The 23366-nt window shown below is 38.1% G+C and overlaps 1 long non-coding RNA gene across 1 annotated transcript; it reads right to left on the bottom strand.

Moving 5' to 3' along the window:
- Positions 1-1145: 1145 nt before the first annotated feature.
- Positions 1146-23269, bottom strand: LOC129048631 (uncharacterized). Its single transcript, XR_008511137.1, has 3 exons — positions 23188-23269; positions 19104-19313; positions 1146-1517 (listed from the first exon to the last, which is right to left on the bottom strand). It is a non-coding gene; the product is annotated as an uncharacterized LOC129048631 (long non-coding RNA).
- Positions 23270-23366: the final 97 nt, after the last annotated feature.

Genomic DNA, 23366 nt, shown 5'->3' with positions numbered 1-23366 from the left:
GCGGACTGAATGGTGAAGCCACTTCCTCCAGCAGGTAGCATGCCTGAGTAAGGCCCAGGCAGGGGCATCACCAGCTGGAGGTCCCTGGCTGGCAAAGTGACCAAGAAAAATCCTGCCTCGCTACCACCACAACAACAATAGCTGACACTTACAAAGGGTTTACCATGTTCTAGGCAATTGTCTAAGCACTTTACATTATGAATTCATTTAATCCTCATAATACTACCTTTAAATTAGGTACTATTGTTATCCTCATTTTACAAATAAGGAGACTGAGGCATTAGGAAGTTAAATGACTTGGCCACACAGCTCTTCATTCCAAAACACTCTCCCAGGGACTGGCTCTTTTTGTTCTTTAGGTCTTAACACAAAAGTTTGGTTTTCAGAAACACCTTCCTAGGCACTATAGTCACCATTGTCATTCTCTATCATGGCATCTATCATAACCTATGGAAACTTTTTTATTTTTTAAATTTATGTATTGTTTCCCTTCCCGAAGCTCCATAACTACAAGATTAATGCTGCTTGCCTTGTTTATCATTTGATTCCTCTCTCGCCTCTCAGTGACTAGGATAGCCATGAATTGATGAGTATGATATGGAGAATGAACCAGAAGTAACAGTGATTGGGTCACATAGGGAGAGAAATCAGAATGCTTTCAACTACAAATAACAAGCCAACTGATAAAAATGGCATTTAAAAATAGGACAGTTAGGCCTGGTGCAGTGTCTCATGCCTGTAATCCCAGCACTCTGAGAGGCTGAGGTGGGTGGATCACCTGAAGTCAGGAGTTTGAGACCAGCCTGGCCAATATGGTGTAACCCCATCGCTACTAAAAATACAAAAATTAGCTGGGCATGGTGGCAGGTGCCTGTAATTCCAGCTACTTGGGAGGCTGAGGCAGGAGAATCACTTGAACCTTGGAGGCAGAGGTGGCAGTGAGCCAAGATCGTACCACTGCACTCCAGCAATGGTGACAAGAGAGAAACTCCAACTCAAAAAAAAAAAAAAAAAGGGACAATTTGGTTTTCTTTTCACATAACAAAAGTCCAGTGTGAACAGTTCCAGTACTTTGTAGGAAACAAGGGAAAGCTTCCCCTTTGCCTGCAAAAGATTCACTGAAAAGGAACTGACAAAAGGCAGAATAAAAGGAGAAAAAGGCATACAAAATTTATTTAACATGCATAAGCACAAAGCCATACACAAAGTATGAAACTCAAAGAGGGACAAGATGATTGAGGTTTAAATACTCTCTTCCTAGGAGAGAAGTATATGGACCTGGGAGACAGATATTATCTTGTAAGTGATTCTCTTATGGAAGCTGAATGGGACAAGTTACAGGGAGGTGAGGGCCAGAACTGCACAGGAACGAAGGTTGCCTTATTATGCAGATAAGTCCACATGTAGTCTCCAGAGCTACCCTCAGAACAGATGAAAAGTCTGTCTGGATGCAGTGACAACTCCTAATCTCTTCTCTTCTCCAGTGGTTGATTTTTCCTGGTTATTTGATGACATTCCTATGAGGAAGTAAGAACAATTGTGTTCATTTAGAAAGATGCTTTCATAGATAAGAAAATTCTAGAAAGAGTCCTTTCCAGTGCTTCTGTGGGAAAGAGAATCAGAGAGACAGGGAGGGAGTAGAAAATACGAGAGAGACCTTGGTTCTGAGGCTTATTTCTGAGGCCTTTCAATTCTCAAAGCACTCAGTACATCAAAGTTCCATATTTGGGGGAATCATATTCTGTGCCCCAACAATTTGTCTTCCAACCATTAGTCTTGACTCTTGGTCTTCCCTCTACATTCACAATATGGCTTCCACAGCTCCTAAAATTGTATCCTCATACAACCACATTCAAAGGTTGGGAGAAATAGGAGGTTACCTCTTGATCAGGATTAAAAATATTTCTCTTAATAGTCATGAATTATCTTCTGGTTTCATTGGCCAGGGTAAATCATATGCCCAAGCTTTGGCAAGACAGGCTAGAAAAATGAAGAACTGGCATATGCAGTAAGAGGCAGGTTCTGCCACATAGGAAAGTGGCCATCACATGCAGCCAAAAGTGCTAGTCACAGGAGGCTACTCAGAGAGAGACAGCAGTGTTTTGGCCGCCATCTTGGCATCTTCTCCAGAAACAGCAAACAGACACACATAGAGAAGTTGCCCAGAAATATTAAGTCTGTAAATCAAAACTCAAAGGAAAGAAAGCCTTTACTTCAGATTTTAAAAATAAAATAAAATAAAAAGTCTTCTTGGAACAACCCTTTGACAGGACAGGAAAGTAGTAAATCTTTCTAAAGAGCAATTTGGCACCATGATCCAAAGCCTTGAAGAATGAGCTTATCTCTTCTCTTAAGTAATTCCACTTATAGTAATCTATCATAAAGAAATAATCAGAGATGTAATGCAAGAAGTATGTGCAAAGATGCCCATCGAGCATTATTGATAATAGTGAAAAACAGAACAACCTAAATGCTTAATAACTCTTGAATGATTAAATAAGTTATAACAAAATGGCATTCAATGCAGCTATGTGAAAACTATATTTAGAGGATTCTGGTTCAAGATGACTGACTAGAGACATTGGACACTCACCCTCTCCAGAATGAAGAACCAAAATTATGAATAATCACACCTCTAATAGGACATCCAGGAGAGAACACCAGAGTCCAACAGAGAAGTTACAGGAAACACCTGAGGCACAGAAGGAGGAAGAAGTGAGCAACCAGCTCAGCTGAGATCAACATAGACTGGCTACATGGATAAAACATAATCCAACCATATGCTGCCTATAAGAAATACACATTACCTATAAAGACACATATAGACAGGAAGTAGAAGGATGAAAAAAGATATTCCATGCAAATGGAAACCAAAAATGAGCAGCAGTAGCTATACTTATATCAGATTTTAAAAGACTTTAAGCCAAAAACAGCATAGAAAGAAATAAAGAAGGTCATTATTTAATGATAAAGGGATGAATCTAGCAAGAGGCTATAACAATTACAAATATATATGCACCCAACACTGGAGTGCTCAGATTCATAAAGAAAATATTAGCAGATCTAAAGAAAGAAATAGCAATACAATAATAGTGAGGGACCTCAACACCTCAGTCTCAGCATTACATAGATCATTCAGACAGTGAAAAAAATTGGACTTAAACTGGACTTTAGACCAAATGAACTTAACAGGCAGACATGTACAGAATATTTTATCCAACAACTGCAGAATATACATTCTTCTCATGAACACATAGAACTTTCTCTAGGAGTGACCATATACCATACCACAAAACAAGTCTCAACAAATTTTTAAAAATCAAAATGATATCAAGTATTTTCTCAGACTACAATAGAGTAAAACTAGAAATGAATACCAACAGGAACTTTGGAAACTATACATATACATAGAAATTAAACAATATGCTCCTGAATGATCATTGGGTCAATGAAGAAATTAAGATGAAAATCAAAAAATTTCTTGAAACAAATTAAAATGGGAATACAACATACCAAATCTGTGGGACATAGCAAAAGGCATGCTAAGCAAGAAGTTTATGGCAATAAACACCTACATAAAAGAAAAAAAGAAAGAAAGATTTCAAATAAACCATCGAATGATAATGCACCACAAAGAACCAGAAAAGCAAGAACAAACCGAACCCAAAATTAGTAGAAGGAAAGAAATAACAAGGATCAGAGCAGAACTAAATAGAGACTAAAAAACAGTACAAAGGAACAATAAAATTTAAAGCTGGTTCTTCTAAAAGATCATAAAATTGATAAACCACTAACTAGACTAACCAAGAAAAAAAAAACAAATAAAACAAATAAGAAATGAAAAAGGAGACATTTCAACTGATAGCACAGAAGTACAAAAAAAATCAGAGTATTATGAACAACTGTACACTAACAAAGTGGAAAATCTAAGGGAAATGGATAAATTCCTAAAAACATACAACCTACCAAGATTTAATCAGGAATAAAGAGAAAACCTGAACAGACCAATAACCAGCAGCAAGATGGAATAAGTAATAAAAAGTCTCCCAACAAAGAAAATCCCAGGAGTGGATGGATTCACTGCATAATACTACCAAATGTACAAAAAAGAACTAATACCAATTCTTTTTTTAACTATTCCAAAAAATTAAAGATGGAATGCTCCCTAACTCATTCTACAAAGCCAGCATTAACCTGATATCAAAACCAGACAAGAACACACACACACAAAAAGAAAACTATCAGCCAATATCCCTGATGAATATAAATGCAAACATCCTCAGCAAAATACTAGGAAATGAAATCCAACAACAGGTCAAAAAGATCATATTCCATGATCAAGTGGGATTTATATAATGGTTGCAAGGATGGTTCAAAATACACAAATCAATAAACATAATACATTGCATCAACAAAATAAAGGACAAAAAACACATGATAATCTCAATAAATGCAGAAAAGCATTTGACAAAATTCAACACCTCTTCATGATAAAAACGCTAAGCAAACTAGGCATAGAAGGACCATGCCTTAAAATAGTAAATGACATATATGACAAACACACAGCTAACATCATACTTAATGGGAATTTGTTGAAAGCCTTTTCCATAAGAACTTGAAACAAAGCAAGGATGCTGACTTTGACCACTCATATTTCACATAGTACTAGAAATCCTAGCCAGAGCAATCAGGCAAGAAAAACAAATAAAAGGCATCCAGACTGGAATAGAGGGATTCAAATTGTTCCCTTTTGGCCAGGCACAGTGGCTCATGCCTGCAATTCCAGCACTTTGGGAGGCCAAGGCTGGTGGATCACAAGGTCATGAAATCGAGAACATCCTGGCTAACACGGCAATACCCCGTCTCCACTAAAAATACAAAAAATTAGCCAGGCATGGTGGCAGGTGCCTGTAGTCCCAGCTACTCAGGAGGCTGAGGCAGGAGAATGGCGTGAACCCAGGAGGTGGAGCTTGCAGTGAGCTGAGATTGTGCCGCTGCACTCCAGCCTGAAAGACGGAGCAAGACTCTGTCTCAAAAAAAAAAAAAGTTCCTTTTTGCAGATGCATGATCTTCTATCTAGAAAAATATAAAACACTTCATCAGAAAACTTTTAGAACTGATAAATTCAATAAATTTGCAGTATACAAAATGAACATACAAAAATCATAAGCATTTTATACACCTGTATAAAACAGGGGGGTTTTTTTAGACAAAAAAATCAAGAAGGCAATCCCATTTACAATAGCTAACAAAAAAAAAAATACCTAGGAATATATTTAACCAAGGAGATGAAAGATCTCTACCAGGAAAACTACAAAACTCTGATGAATGGAAAAGAATACAAACAAGTGGGAAAACATCCCATGCTCATGGAATGGGAGGATTAATATTGTTAAAATGACCATATTGACCAAAGCGACCTACAGATTCAATGCAATCGCTATCACAATGGCAACATCATTTTTCACAGAAATATTTTTAAAATCCTAAAATTTGTATGGAACCAAAAAAGAGCCTGAATAGCCAAAGCAATCCTGAGCAAAAAGAATGAAGCTGGAGGCATCACACTACCTGACTTCAGAATGTATTACAAGGCTCCAGTAACCAAAACAGCATGATATTGTTATACAAATAGACACATAGACTGACAGAAGAGAATAGAGAAGCCAAAAATGAATCCACATATTTGCAGCGAGCTCATCTTCAACAAAGCTGCCAATAACATTCACTGGGGAAAGGACACCGTTTTCCATAAATGGTGCTGAAAAAGCTGGCTAACCATATGCAGGAGAATGAAACTTGATCCCTTTCACCATATACAAAAGTCAACTCAAGAGGGATTAAGGACTTAAACCTAAGACCCAAACCTATAAAACGAATGGAAGAAAATATTTTAAAAACTCCTCGGGACATCACACACCGGCGCCTGTTGTGGGGTGGGGGGAGGGGGGAGGGATAGCATTAGGAGATATACCTAATGTAAATGATGAGTTAATGGGTGCAGCACACCAACATGGCACATGTATACATATGTAACCAACCTGCACGTTGTGCACATGTATCCTAGAACTTAAAGTATAATAATAAAACAAAAGAAAAAAAAAGGAAAAGTTCCTCAAGACATGGTCTAGGTAGAGATTTTATGGCTAAGACCTTAAAAGGCAACAAAAATAGACAAATTGAACTATATTGTACTAAAAAGCTTCTGCACGGCAAAACAATCATCAGAGTGAAGAGACAACCTTTTGAATGGGAGGAAAGTATTTACAAATTACTCATCCAACAGGAGACTAATATCCAGAATATACAAGGAATTCAACCATCTCAACAGTTAAAAAACACATAATCCCATTAAGAAGTAGGCAAAGGACGTGAATAGACATTTCTCAAAAGAAGACATAAAAATGGACAACAGGTCTATGAAAAATGTTCAACATCATTTGAGAAGTGAAAATCAAAACCACAATGAGCTATCATCTCACCTCAGTTATAATGGTTACTATTAAAAACACAAAAAAACAGATGCTCATAAGGATGTGGAGAAAAGGGATTTCTTATGCACTGTTGATGGGGCTGTAAATTATTACAACCCCTATGGAAAACAGTATGAGTTCTCAAAAACTAAAATTAGAACTACCATATGACCCAGCAATCTCACTACTGGGTATCTATCCAAAAGAAAAGAAATCAGTACATCAAAGAAATACCTGCACTTGTATATTTATTGCAGCACTATTACAGTAGCAAAGATATGGGATCAACCTAAGTGCCCATCAACAAATGAATGGATTTTTTTAAATGTGGTACATACACACAACGGAATACTATTCAGGCATTAAAAATAGAATGAAATCATATCATTTGCAGCAATATGGATGGAACTGGAGGTCATTATGTTAAGTGAAATAAGGCAGACACAGAAAGACAGATACCACACGTTCTCACTCATATGTGGGAGTTAAAAAACTTGATCTAATAGAGGTCTAATAGAGATAAAGAATAGAACGAAAAACGCCAGAGACTCGGAATGGTGTGGGGGTGGTGGGAGGAAGAGAATAGTAGTTGGTTGTGAGAGCAAACATATAATTGGATAGAAGAAATAAGTTATAATGTTTAATGACAGACTAGGGTGACTATACTTAGCAACCATATTATGTATATTTCAAAGTAACTAGAAGAGAGGTCTTGAAATTATACCAACATATAAAAATGATAAACACTCAAAGTGATGGATACCCCAATTACTCTAACTTGATCATTACACATTATTTGCATGTAACAAACACTCACATGTACACCATCAATATGTATATTAATGTACACCATCAAGATGTAAATTAATGTACACCGCCAATACGTAAATTATGATATATCAATAAAAGAAAAAACATTTTAAAAAATATTTAACAATATAGGAAAATGTTTCCGATTTAAGTGAAAAACAAGTTACAACTATGATATACCCCTAATAAAAATTTTAAATAATGTTTTCTATAAGTTAGAATTTATATTTTTATGTATAAATAGGAAAAACTACTCCAACCTGTCACAAAGAAAAAAAAAAGAAATAGGAAAAGCATTTTCATTTTTTTCAGCAAACATACTGGAGTGTTAACAGAGGTTGTTGTCTCTGAGCATAGGATAGTAAGAAATTTTTATTTCCTTCTTTGTACTTTTCTTTGTGGTTCAAATTTTCTTCAGTGAATAAGAACTACATTTTTAATTTTAAAATGTAACAATTCTCCATACTTTTAAAACTATCTCTTTTTTTTCTGAGACAGAGTCTCACTCTACAGCCCAGGCTGGAGGGCAGTGGCCCGATCTCAGCTCACTGCAACCTCCACCTCCCAGGTTCAAGCGATTCTCCTGCCTCAGCCTCCCAAGTAGCTGAGACAACAAGTGCCCACCACCACGCCTGGCTAATTTTTGTATTATTAGTAGAGACAGGGTTTTACCATGTTGGCCACGCTGTCTCGAACTCCTGACCTCAGGTGATCTGCCTGCCTAGGCCTCCCGAAGTGCTGGGATTGCAGGAGTGAGCCACCGCACCCAGCCAAAATATCTTTTTCATTTCATATTTGGGAATTGATTCTAGGACCATTCTGCCTTGCTGGACAAAACTGATCCCAATTTGTGTCTCTTTGCATGCAGTAGGTATTTGCTATCTGTATTGATTAATGAATGGGGAGCATGGAAGGAATAAAGATGCACAGAATCTGCTCATTCTCCAGGAAGGGAAAACAAAGAGAGGAAAGAAGTTTCTCCAGCTTCAGTTAGTTGCTACAGTGCAGGATAGTGGGAAAAGATGTAAAGCTGTGGAATCTAAGAGCTAGACTGGGCAAGGTGGCTCACACCTATAATACAAGCACTTTGGGAGGCCAAGGGGAGAGGATCCCTTGAGCTCAGGAGTTTGAGACTAGCCTGGGCAACAAAGAAAGACCTACCTCTAGAGAAAATTTTTTAAAAAATTAGCCGGGAGTGGTGGTGTGTCCCTGTGGTCCCAGCTACACGGGAGGCTGAGACAAGAGAATCACTTGAACCCAGGAGGTCGAGGCTGCAGTGAGCAAAGATTGTGCCACTGTACTCCAGCCTGGGTGACAGAGTGAGACTCTGTCTCTAAAAAACAAAAATTAAAAAGAAGGCCAGGCACAGTGGCTCATGCCTGCAATCTCAGCAATCTGTGAGGCCAAGGCAGGTGGATCACCTGAGGTCAGGAGTTCAAGACCAGCCTGGCCAACATGGTGAAACCCCAACTCTACTAAAAACACAAAAATTAGCCAGGCATGGTGGCCGGTGCCTGTAATCCCAGCTACTTGGGAAGCTGAGACTGGAGAATCACTTAAACCTGGGAGGCAGAGGTTGCAGTGAGCTGAGATCGGGCCTTGCACTCCAGCCTGGGCAACAGAGCAAGACTCTGTTTCAAAAAAAAGAAAAAGAAAAAGAATCTAAGAGCTTAGCTTTGAAGTCAAAAGGAGTTGAGTTCAAATCTTGCCTCTATCACCAATTAATAAACCTAAATAAACTTGGACACCTTATGTGACCTCGTGATCTCTCTGCTATAGCGCAGAATTAAATCTATACTTCCCAAACCTAGAGAGAGAGGCAGTTCCCACAAGGAAAGCACTTAGCATGGAGCTGCACGGCATACAGAAAGCACTAGATATATGTTGGCTGTCATTTTTGTTACTGTTGTTACCACTGTTATCAGCAGTAGCTGCTGCATCATCTCAGCTGCTCTCCCTTCCTCCTTCAGGTTCTCTCCACTCCCGAGACCCTAAAGGTTAGTAATCAATCCATGCCAGGAAGGTGAGACCAGCCCCAGCCTCCACTGCACCTTTTTTACTGGTAATTCCCAAACAGCTAAATGTCCCGATGATCAATAGTGGACTATATGAAACATTTTGCACTATATAAAATGTCTTTTGAAGAAGATGCCATAACTCAGACAAAGTGGACTTTCTTCAGCTCAAGGAGAAATTCTCAATTATTTCCTTCCCGCCTTCCAAACTCCCTAGCTATTTAAGAAATCCAGAGCAAATTTTCTGAGCTTTAAGCATTTTGCAAAACTAAGTGGCCCTACACATGTAAGGCTTTTTCAAAAGCATGAAATGAGTGATGCCAGCTGTTAATACATTTAAGCAAATGTGAGCCAAAATTGTTAAAAATAAAACAAGCTGATCACCCTCAAAGTACTTTTGTCCTTCAAATCTTCACAGTACACTAATGTAGGAATTACTCTTCTCTGCAGATAGAAAAAGGAGGCTGAAAGAGTAAAATTAACTGAGTGGCCGAAAAAGCATTAATAATAATAATTTCTGCCACTGTTCTCACTAATTTGTGGGATCTAAAAATCAAAATAATTTAACTCACAAAGATAGAGAGTAGAAGGATGGTTACCAAAGATTGGGAAGGGTAGCAGGGAGGGGGAGAGAAGATGGGGGTGGTTAATGCATACCGAAAAAATAGTAAGAAAGAATGAATAGGTCCTACTATTTGATGGTACAACAGGGTGACTATAGTCAATAATAATTCAATTATACATTTTAAAATAACTAAAAGAGCATAACTGGGATGTTTGTAACACAAAGGATAAATGCTTGAGGGGATGGATATACTCTATTCTTCATGATATGACTATTATGCATCACATGCTTGTATCAGAACATCTCATGTACCCCATAAATACATACACCTACTGTGTATCCACAAAAATTAAAAATTTAAAATAATATAATTTGGCAGGTCGCAATCATTCACGCCTGTAATCCCAGCACTTCAAGAGGCCAAGGCAGGTGGATCACTTAAGGCCGAGAGTTCGAGACCAGCCTGCCCAACAGAGTGAAACCCCATCTCTACTAAAAATACAAAAATTAGCTGGGCATGGTGGTGCGTGTCTGTAGTCCCAGCTACTCAGGAGGCTGGGGCAGGAGAATTGCTTGAACCCAGGAGGTGGAGGTTTCAGTGAGCCAAGATCGTGCCATTGCACTCCTACCTGGGCAACAGAGCAAAACTCCATCTCAAATAATAATTATTATTATTTCTGCCACTAATAATCTCTCCTCTTTATTTTTTTTTTCTTTTTTGAGGCAGGGCGCAGGGTCTTACCCCTGTCGCCCAGGCTGGAGTGCCGTAGCGTGACCATGGCTCACTGCAGCCTCAACCTTCCCAGGTCAGGTGATTGTCTCACCTCAGCCTCCAGAGTAGCTGGGTCTACAAGTGCTTACTGGGGTTTCACCATGTTACCCAGGCTGGTCTCAAACTCCTGGGCTCCAGCAATCTGCCCTCCTTGGCCTTCCAATGTGTTGAGACTACAGGCATGAGCCACCACACCTGGTCATCTTTCTTGGTCTTACTCAGCCTTACCTGTTTCATCTGTAAAGTGGGGATACCCAGGGGCACATCAGAGAAAACATTCAGAACATGGTACTTACTATCATTACTATTAGGCATATTACTATGTGACAGGCTCTGCACAAGGAGCTCTCATTTTAACCTCACAACAGCCCTATGATGTGGCACTATTATTATTCCCATTTTAAAATGGGAACACTGAGGTTTGGAGTAGTTTATTAACTTGCTCAAAGTCCCAGGGATAATATTTCATTGGTCCCCTCTGTCACCCTTCTAATCCAGTGCTCTTAACTGCTAGTGGTCTCTCTCTGTCTCTCTCTCTCCTCTCTGTCTGTCTCGCCCCTGTTCTTCTGTAGCTAGGACAGTAATAGCAACATCTGGGGCTCCTGCATTGCAATGGGCGGCAGGCCAGCAGGAGGTGAGCTGTTCTTCAGTAGGTGGTCTGTTTACAGCTTGTTTTCAGGCAAACAATTCGACTTTTCCAGTGAGTTGTTTACCCTACTCTTAGTTAGTGCTTAGGAACCCAGGTCACGTTCCCAGGTGTTGTGGCAGAGGGGGCTCTCAATCGGCAGACACAGGAGAAGGCCACGTAAAGACAGATGCAGAGATTACAGTGAGGCTACCACAAGCCCAGGAATGCTGACAGCCACCAGAAGCTGGAAGAGGAAAGAAACAGAATCTCCCCCAGAGCCTCTGGAAGCAACGTGGTCTTGCCAGCAACACCTGAATTTCAGACTTCTGGCCCCCAGAATTGTGAGAGCATTGTGAGAACACAAAATGGTTTAAAGACACCACATGTATGATCATTTGTTATGGCAGCCACAGAAAACTAATACACCCTGGTTTCCCATATTTGAGATGCAATCAGAGGGAAAAAATTTATCTCCAAAGAGTAACTGACAGTGACCAGAGATCATTCATTCTTGAAATATAAATTAATAAGACCTAAAATGGTGCAAGGCAAGGAAGCGAACATTGAGCACTTACCATGGGGCAGGCACTGTCCTAAGCACTAGCCTGTATTATTTCATTTAATCCCCACAATAAACCTAGAAGTAGATACTATTCATAATTATGTGAAGCTCCCCTGGTCAGACCCAAATTGGATCAGAGGTTGGAAGTGTCTTGATAAGGAACTGGTAGGTTCCACACCTGACTTAGAAATAAACATATTTAAATAACAGGCAGTTTAGTAGATAGAGGTGCAGCCATCAGAGCCAGACTACCTGGATATGAACCCAAGAACTTCTACTCACCAGCTGTGTGGCCCTGGTGACAGGGTCACATAAAGTTACATAACCTTACATTAAGTTATTGTGAATATCGTTTGAGCTGAAACATCGAAAGCACTTAGCACAAAGCCTGACAGATAGCAGTTACTCCACAGGGTTCAGCTATTACTGTAACACACATGCTATTATGCACACGGTTAACACTTAATGTATATCTGCTATGATTATCATCATTAGTTGGATTAAGACCCAGGTAGACCTTAATTTGGAAATCTTTCTTGGTTTGTTCCGGAGAGCCATGATCTCTTTTCTGTTAGAATTAAAAAGACCTCCTTGGAAGATGGAAATTTAAAATAAAAGCTCTCAGAATGTAGGCAAAATGTAGAGCCAAAATATAAGGCATAAAAACTACTGGCAGAGGCCAGGCACAGTGGCTCATGCCTACAATCCCAGAACTTTGGGAGGCCAAGGTGGGTGTATCACCTGAGGTCAGGAGTTCAAGACCAGCATGGCCAACATGGAGAAACCCCATCTCTACTAAAAATACAAAAATTAGGTGGGCATGGTGGCATGTGCCGGTAATCCCAGCTACTCAGGAGGCTGAGGTAGGAGAATCACTTGAACACGGGAGGTGGAAGTTGCAGTGAGCCGAGATCGTGCCACTGCACTCCAGCCTGGGGGACAGAGCAAGACTCCATCTCAAAAAAAAAAAAAAAAAAAAAAAGGAATACATCCATCAGAAATGTAACACCTTTATATAGCAGCCAATGTTTCCCCAAATAAAAGGTCAGGAGTTTGAGACCAGCCTGACCAACATGACAAAACCCCACCTCTATTAAAAATACAAAAATTAGCTGGGCGTGGTGGCACACACCTGTAATCCCAGCTACTTGGGAGGCTGAGGAATGGGAATGGCTTGAACTCAGGAGGCAGATGTTGCATTGAGCCAAGATAGCACCACTGCACTCCAGCCTGGGCAACTGAGTGAGAGAGTGAGATCTGTCGCCAAAAAAAAGAAAAAAAAAGTACTGGAAGTACTGGCAGGGGAGGAGGTGGTCCTTTAAGCTTTTCAACTAATATTTAATAGACAAACCCAATTTTAAAGTTACAAAATAAATAAATGTAAAGATAGTCACAGCCCTCAAAATGCCACAATATACTGGGGCAAAAGTCACTGATGTTAGGTAGGTGGGATAATGGGAGGTTAGGAAAAGGGGAGAATGGTTTTCCTAAAAATAAAATAATAAAAAGAAAACAAAGTTAAAAAAAATCTTACTGCCAAGAAACCAGTAGAAGCTTTTGTCATACTGTAATAAACTGCTGTTGGAAAACTTGTTTTTTAGTTTATTCTTTCATTTATTTAACACTTATTAAACATCTAATAAGTAGTTCCTGATCAAGTTTTATTATCCAGTGGAGCTGTATACAAACAACAGAAATACAAAGTAGGAAGATTTGAGTGTCACAGAGAAGCAACAAAAAGGAAGAGATGGGCTAGGCACAGTGACTCACACTTGCAATCCCAACACCTGGGGAGGCCAGGCAGGAGGAAGGCTTGAGACTAGGAGTTCAAGACCAGCCTAGGCAACATAGTGAGACCCTGTCTGTACAAAAAGTTTAAAAATTAGCTGGGCATGGTGACACACACCTATAGTCCCAGCTACTTGGGAGGCTAAGGCAGGAGGATTGCTTGAGCCCAGGGGAGTAACGCTGCACTGAGCTGTGATCATGCCACTGCACTCCAGCCTGGGTGACAGAGCGAGAAAAAAAAAAAGGAAGAGATGTTCACTGTGGATTTCCAGGGCAAGCACTAAACCAGATAAGCACCTAGATCTCTTCTAGACACTGTAAGGCTAATTCCAGACTGTCATCAGTCACATATCACAGCTTCCATATATGAGGCCTTTCTATTGGCTGGTTTTACTCTATACTGATGTTATTGCTTTACTTGAGTAAACCAAATATATTTTACTCATGTATTTTGTTTATTGTTTTTCTGCCTCTGCCAGAATGTAAGCTTCCTGCTTGCTTGGCTTGGTTGCATTCTAAAAGAGTGCTTGGCTCATAGGAAATGTTCAATACGTACTTGAATGATGAACCAAAACACAATCTCTACTCAGGCACTCAGCTTTACAGAATGAAATCCAGATGGTCCTCAAATTACCCATTGACACAGAATGTTATCTGTTTGTGCTGCTTTAACAAAATACCTGAGACTGGGTGATCTATAAGTAATAGCATTTTGTTTCTCACAGTTCTGGAGGCTGAGAAGTCCAAGATCAAGGGCTAGCAGTTTTGGTGCCTGGTGAGGGCTATTCTCTCTGCTTCAAGACATCACCTTATTGTTGTGTCCTCATGTGGCAGAAGGACAGAAAGGCAACAAGGGCTAAATGCTGTGTGAAGCCCCTTTTATAAAGGCCTTACTCCCATTTAAGAGAGAAGAGCCAGTGAGGCACAGCGGCTCATGCCTGTAATCCCAATACTTTGGGAGGCCGAGGCGGGTGGATCACCTGAGGTCAGGAGACCAGACTGACCAACGTGGAGAAACCCATCTCTACTAAAAATACAAAATTAGTTGGGCATGGTAGTGCATGCCTGTAATCTCAGCTATTCGGGAGGCTGAGGCAGGAGAATCACTTGAACCCGGGAGGCGGAGTTTGCAGTGAGCTGAGATGGTGCCATTGCACTCCAGCCTGGGCAACAAGAGTAAAACTCCATCTCAAAAAAACAAAAAAAAAAGGAAAAAAAAAAAGACGGAAGAGCCCTCACGACCTAATCACTTCCTAAAGGACCCACCTATTAATACTATTGTTTGGAGATTAAGTTCCAAGAGGGGACAGAAACATTCAAACCATAGCAGATGCTACAGAAATGCCCCCACAAGGAAATCAACACCCACTTTGCCTCCTCATTTTCTAGGAACAGTCCCATACTCCTCCATCAGTAGCTATGGGCCCCCGGCAGAAATGTTTGCTTTGTATGACCTTGCTTTCCTGGTCTAAATTGACTGGGCAGAAGAGACATGTGACCTAAGGTTAGCCAATCCAATTCTCTTTTCTGGGATTGAATTTTGCCTTTGTAAGAATAGAGAAAGTTTGACAACATGACCTCTAAACTCCTTCAGAGATCCAATGAAAAGGAAGGAGAATCTGTATAAAATTACAAAAGTCATTGTAGAAAATCTGGACAATACAGTAAAGCACAAAGAAGAAAATAAAAATCACCTATTTATCAGTGTAATAATGAAAAATGAGGAACAACTGACATATCCTATAAGAAACAGAGAAACTAGTAATAAACTATGGTACATCCATAATAGGCAGTTGCCAGGAGTGGTGGGTCACACCTGTAATCCCAGCACTTTGGGAGGCTGAGGTGGGTGGATCACCTGAGGTCAGGAGTTCAAGACCAGCCTGGCCAATATGGTGAAACCTCGTCTCTACTAAAAATACAAAAATTAGAGGCCGGGCGCAGTGGCTCACACCTGTAATCTCAGCACTTAGGGAGGCAGAAGCAGGCAGATCATGAGGTCAGGAGATGGAGACCATCCTGGCTAACACGGTGAAACCCCATCTCTACTAAAAATACAAAAAATTAGCTGGGCGTGGCAGCACACGCCTGTAATCCCAGCTACTTGGGAGGCTGAGGCAGGAGAATCGTTTGAACCCAGGAGGCAGAGTTTGCAGTGAGCCGAGATCACACCACTGCACTCCAGCCTGGGTGACAGAGTGAGACTCCGTCTCAAAAAAACAAAACAAAACAAAAAATTAGCTGGGGCATGGTAGCAGGCACCTGTAATCCCAGCTACTCTGGAGGCTGAGGCAGGAGAATGGCTTGAACCCAGGAGGCAGAGGTTGCAGTGAGCTGAGATCACGCCATTGCACTCCAGCCTGGGTGACAAGAGTGATACTCCATCTAAAAATAATAATAATAATAATAGGCAGTAAGGTCAGGGAAAGATTTACAAAACATATTGTTAACAAAAGCAAGGTGTAGAACAAAATGTGTAATGTGCTCCCATTTATGTATTTTTAAACCCGTGTGTTGTATATAAAGGCCTATAAGAATATAAATTATACTGGTAGTCATAGTTACCTCTGAGGAAGGGAGAGTTGAAGAGGAACTTTTGCTTATTACATGAAACATTTTGTAGTATTTGGATGCATTATGATGATACTGTATTCTTACAGTTACTTGTTTAATTAAAGAAAAATGCAAAAATTATAAAAGGATACTTGATAAGAAGTAGAATTGACTAACATTGGGGATAAGGAAACCATTTAGGAACTGTGGCCATTGTTCAGATTTGAGGGGTTAGGGTCTGACATGGGACAGAAGGAAGAGTGAGAAACACATAAATGTGTGACAGATTTAGGGTATAAAATTGACACTTGTTATTGATTGAATGTAGTGTGAAAAGGAGGAGGAGAGAATGTTCAGGCTGAGAGGCAAAGCACTTCCATAGCAAAGTGTGGGCTTTTTGGCAGGGCATGGTGGCTCACATCTGTAATCGCAACACTTTGAAAGGCCAAGTTGGTAGTGGGTGTGGAGGCTCATGCCTGTAATCCCAGCACTTTGGGAGTTCAAGGCGGGCGGATTATGAGGTCAAGAGATCGAGATCATCCTGGCAAACATGGTGAAACCCCATCTCTACTAAAAATACAAAAATTAGCTGGGCATGATGGCACGCACTTGTAGTCCCAGCTACTCCGGAGGCTAAGGCAGGAGAATTGCTTGAACCTGGAAGGCGGAGTCTGCAGTGAGCTGAGATCGTGCCACTGCACTCCAGGCTGGTGATAGAGTGAGAAAGAAAGAAAAAGAAAGAAAGGAAGGAAGGAAGGAAGGAGAGAGGAAGGAAGGAAAGAGAGAGAAAGAAAGACAGAAAGAAAGAAGGAAAGAAAGAAAGAAAAGAAGGAAAGAAGGGAGGGAGGGAAAGAGAGAAAGAAAGGAAGGAAGGAAGGAAGGAAGGAAGGAAGAAAGAAAGAAAGAAAGAAAGAAAGAGAAAGGAAAGGAAAGGAAAAGAAAAGAAAAGAAAAGAAAAGAAGCCAAGTTGGGAGGACGGCTTGAGCCTGGGAGATTGAGGCTGCAGTGAGCCATGACTGCACCACTGCACTCTAGCCTGGGTGACAGAGGGAGACCCTGTCTCAACAACAACAACAACAACAACAACAAAAAAAAAAAAAAAAAAAAGCATGGGTTTTGGAATTAGGCTGCCAGGACTCAAAACTCATCTCAGTTAAGGAACATGGGACCAGTTAGTTCATGTCTCTGTGTCTGTTTCCTCATTTGTAAAGTGGAGATGATGATATTATCTCCTAGCTCACAGAGTTTTTGAGAATTGATTCACATGAAGTGCTCAGAACTCTGCCATCACTTAATATATGCTGGTTATTATTGGGATGACTCCCAATATCATTACCATCAGCATCGTCATCGATTTTGTCATCATTATCATCATTAGGACCAATCGTAGGCCCTTAGCTTAAATGACCAGCTAGAAATAGATGAAAATAGGAAACGATTTAAAGCAAACCCCAGGACTGTTTGAGAAGAAAAAGGAGACCAAGAAGCATTCACAAGCCTGACTAACGTGGCTAAGTAATAGACTGCACCAGGAAGAGTAGTGTTGAATGAAACTGCCTGGCAACTTAGATGAGCATAAGTTTTTTTCTGTTTGTTTGGTTGTTATTGTTTTTTTGTTGTTGTTTTGTTTTGTTTTGTTTTGAGACAGAGTCTCACTCTGTTGCCCAGACTGGAGTGCAATGGCACTATCTCGGCTCACTACAACCTCCGCCTCCCAGGTTCAAGCGATTCTCCTGCCTCAGCTTCCCAAGTAGCTGGGATTACAGGCGCCCGCCACCATGCCCGGCTAATTTTTGTATTTTTAGTAGAGATGGAGTTTCACCATGTTGACCAGGCTGGTTTCAAACTCCTGACCTCACGTGATCCTCCCACCTCGGCCTCCCAAAGTGCTGGGATTACAGGTATGAGCCACAGTGCCTGGCCGTCAAGGGTCAGTTTTAAAGGAGTTTATATGAATAGCTATATTTTAGAACATAGAAACACTAGTTGAGTCTTTTTCCTCTTCTTAAATTTGTTTTCAAATATGGATACATAAAATATATTATGTATATATATATAGGCATACTTATTGTAATGAATTAAAACATTAAGCCAAAGCAAAAGTCCCTCAAGCAAACACAGCTTTATTTCCTGCCCCAGATTGCTTTTTCTACGTTTAAATATATATGTATCACACATCAAATACCTAACTTGAAGGATGTGATCAAAATACAGCTTTATTGGCTGGGCACGGTGGCTCACGCCTGTAATCCTAGCACTTTGGGAGGCCGAGGCAGGCAGACCACTTGAGCTCGAGAGTTTGAGACCAGCCTGGGCAACATGGCGAACCCTGTCTCTACTAAAAATACAAAAATTAGCCAGGTGTGGTGGTGTGCGCCTATAGTCTCAGCTACTTGGGAGGCTGAGGTGGGAGGATGGTTTGAACTCAGGAGGTTGAGGCTGAAGTGAGCCGAGATCACACCACTGCATTCCCGCCTGGGTGACAGAGCCAGACCATGTCTAAAATATATATATATTAAGATATAATATATATATAAATATATAAGATAATAAAGCTATATATATAGCTATATATGTCTATATATATAAATATACGTGTATATATATATAGCTTTCTTACTGTCTTCCACCACCTCTTTAAAATTTATTCAGGTGGTGTCTTAGTCCATTTATGCTACTATAACAAAATACCTTAGAATGGGTAATCTATAAACAACAGAAATCTATTGCCTCAGTTCTGGAAACTGGGAAGTCCAAGATCAAGGCAACAGCAGGATCTTGCTCTCTCAAGCCTCTTGTATAAGGGCACTAATCTCATTGGTGGGAGCAGAGCCTTCAGGACATAATCATCTCTCAAAGTCCCCACCTTTTAATAGTATCTTGCGGGGTAGGTTTCAATAACATGAATTTGGGGGGACCCAATCATTCAGACCATACCAGGCAGGGTCATCTCATTCCAGCCCTAGAGAGAAATTCTGGCAGACCCAGGCCTTTTCTGCTTCAGAAATTAAAACGTCCATTCCAACATGTGAATCCAAACTTAATTTCCAATCAGATCTTCTTCTCTTCTCCAGCTGAGGCCGCTCCCTATCTTGCCTTTCTTCTCTGTATCCTCCACTCAGTTTGGCGGGCAGCTTCTGACCCCTCCTGCGCAAATGGATTGAGAGGGGAACATGAGAAGAAAGGAAGAGGAGAACCTCGGAAAGGTCTGGACGGTGCAATACCACAGGCTCTCTCTGGTCGGATAGAGACCAGGTCTGTCCTGTGGGCCACTCCAAGGGGCCTTTAGAGGCCATTCCCAATGGTCACTCCCGTGAGGTGTTGATGTGCTGCTCGCAGTCACCACTCTCTGCGCCATTGACTCTTGCCATGGGGCCTTTCTTACTCTCAGGCAGGACTCAAAATGAATCCAGAATCTCTTTCTCTTTTATATGGCTCATCTCTGCTATAAGGGGATCACTCCTATCCCCTCGCTCCAGCAAAATCTGGGAACACAGTAGATCCCAACATGGCCACCTCCACTCTGCAGTCACGGGTAACCTGAGCTTATCAGGCGTGTCCAGTGCTTTGTGTCTCTCAACCACCTGGGACCATATTTCAGGCTCCTCAAGATGGCCCCATGCTTGAGGGAAGGGGGTAGAAATTGCCCTCAACCTACTCACAAGACATCTTTCTCAAAAACATAAAAATAAAAAAAAAATCACCAAGTCTCATTTTATTCTCTAATTCTTTTTCTCCACAAGAGTCCAAATTGCAATTTTTTTTTTTTTTTTTTTTTTTTTTTTGAGACAGAGTCTTGCTCTGTCACTCAGGCTGGAGTGCAGTGGCACAATCTCGGCTCACTGCAAGCTCCGCCCCCCGGGTTCACGCCATTATCCTGCCTCAGCCTCCCGAGTAGCTGGGACTACAGGCGCCCACCACCACACCCAGCTAATTTTTTGTATTTTTAGTAGAGACAGGGTTTCACCGTGTTAGCCAGGAAGGTCTTGATATCCTGACCTCGTGATCCGCCTGCCTCGGCCTCCCAAAGTGCTGGGATTACAGGAGTGAGCCACCACGCCCGGCCTGCAATTTTTTTTAACATCGAATTTTACACTTCATTTCTTATTTTTAGACAGGGGTCGTGCTGTGTTGCCCAGGTTGGACGTGAACTCCTGGGCCCAGGTGATTCTCCCCGCTTAGCTTCCCAAATAGCTGGGACTGTTGGCTATCATACTCAGCTCTAATCCTTTTTAGGATTTGAGATTTATCCTCAATCTAACTGAGAAGTACAAGAGCTGGGGAGTTCTTTTGTAATCATTTCCTGTGTATATTCTGTACAAGTGGATGTGGCTTTGAAATTTACAATCTATTATAGTTTGATGTTTCAATCCTGAAATTTTAACATCCTTTAACATCCTTTTACACATACACACATAACTTTGTTTTGTATGCTTTGTATGTTTTACATAATGGGATCATCTTATACCTGCCTTTTAACTTTTCTTTTTCTTTTTTTGAGATAGAGTTTTGCTCTGTGGCTCAGGCTGGATTGCAGTAGCATGATCTGGGCTCACTGCAACCTCTGCCTCCTAGGTGCAAATAATTCTTCTGCCTCAGCCTCCCGTGCAGCTGGGACTGCAGGTGCACGCCACCATGCCTGGCTAATTTTTGCATTTTTAGTAGAGACAGGGTTTCACCATGTTGACCAGGCTGATCTTGAACTCCTGATCTCAAGTTATCCACCCACCTCAGCCTTCCAAAGTGCTGAGATTACAGGCGTTAGCCACCGCGCATGGCAATATATATATATATATTATTATATTTATATATACATATTATTATATTAATATATATTATATATAAAATATTATTATGTTTATATATAAATATTATTATATTAATATATTATATAGATAATATTATTATATTTATATATTATATATTAATATCATATTTATTTTATTATATTTATTATTATTAATATATTATTATATTTATATATAACATTATTATATTAATAATGTTATATATAATATTAATATAATATATTATATTAATCATATATAATATTATATTAATATCATTATATTAATCATATATAATATATTAATATCATTATATTAATCATATATAATATATTAATATCATTATATTAATCATATATAATATCATATTAATATTATATTAATAATATATAATATCATATTAATATATTAATAATATATATTATTATATTAATAATATATTATTATATTAATAATATATATTGTATTAACAATATATAATATTTTATATTAACAATATATAATATTTTATATAATAATATATAATATTATTATATATAATATTATTAATATATAATATTATATATAATAATATATAATGTTATCATATATAATATTATATATAATAATATATAATGTTATCATATATAATATTTTATATTAATAATATATAATGTTATCATATATAATATTTTATATTAATAATATATAATATTATTAATATAATATTATATATTAATAATATATACCAATATATAATATTATATATTATTAATATATAATATTATATATTAATAATATATAATATTATATAAGATTATTATATTAATAATATAATAATCTTATATAATATTATATATTAATAATATATAATATAATAGTATATGAATAACATTATATAATAGTATATGAATAACATAATATAATAGTATATGAATAACATACAATAGTATATGAATATATAATAGTATATGAATAACATATAATAGTATATGAATATATAATAGTATATGAATAACATATAATAGTATATGAATATATAATAGTATATGAATAACATATAATAGTATATGATATATAATAGTATATTAACATATAATAGTATATTAATAACATATAATAGTATATTAATATATAATAGTATATTAATATATAATAGTATGTTGATATATAATAGTATGTTAATAATATATAACAGTATGTTAATAATATATAATAGTATGTTAATAAATAATAGTATGTTAATATATAATAGTATGTTAATAAATAATAGTATGTTAATATATAATAGTATGTTACTAAATAATAGTATGTTACTATATAATAGTATATTAATAAATAATAGTATGTTAATAAATAATAGTATGTTAATATATAATAGTATGTTAATAAATAATAGTATGTTAATATATAATAGTATGTTAATATATAATAGTATATTAATAAATAATAGTATGTTAATATATAATAGTATATTAATAAATAATAGTATGTTAATATATAATAGTATATTAATAAATAATAGTATGTTAATAATATATAATAGCATATTAATAAATAATAGTATGTTAATAATATATAATAGTATGTTAATAATATATAATGGTATATTAATAAATAATAGTATGTTAATAATATATAATAGTATATTAATAAATAATAGTATGTTAATAATATATAATAGTATGTTAATAATATATATTAGCATGTTAATAATATATATTAGCATGTTAATAATATATATATTAGCATGTTAATAATATATATTAGTATGTTAATAATATATATTAGTATGTTAATAATATATAAGTAGATTAATAATATATATTAGTATATTAATAATATATGTATATGAATGATATTTATTAGTATCTTAATAATATATATTAGTATATTAATACATATATTAGTATATTAATAATATATATTAGTATATTAATAATATATAAGTATATTAATATATATTAGTATATTAATAATATCATATATATAATTTCATCTAAACTTGTATCTTAGAAATTGTTATCAGTAAGCATACGTGATTTCATTTATTTATTACTCTCTTGGGTACTGGACATAATCAGGTGCCCCCAATTCTTTACACTGGCAGCAAAGATAAGCAAATTCTTCCAGCAGGCCAAATTTGACCCCACGCTTGATGAGTGTGGTGGACACAGAAGGTTTTTTAATGGCATAGGAATGTTTTTTGCTTCCCACCGGACCCACTACCCTCTATTGCCACCGATTAATATTACCTTCCTTGAATCAGGAGGAAACCATTTGTGACTTCTCATATGTAAGATCTTCTAAGGGCAGAAACGCAATTTTCTTTGTATTTACCTCCCCGCCCACCCACCCACACCGCTTCCATCGAGAGCCTCCAGCCAAGCTCAAGCTTTCAAAAAGGCGTGAGCTAATTCAATCATCTTTGCCG

This window comes from Pongo abelii, chromosome 9 (assembly GCF_028885655.2).
Source record: "Pongo abelii isolate AG06213 chromosome 9, NHGRI_mPonAbe1-v2.0_pri, whole genome shotgun sequence".
In the NCBI taxonomy this organism is placed as follows: domain Eukaryota; kingdom Metazoa; phylum Chordata; class Mammalia; order Primates; family Hominidae; genus Pongo; species Pongo abelii.
This window is presented reverse-complemented; position numbering and strand designations above follow the sequence as displayed.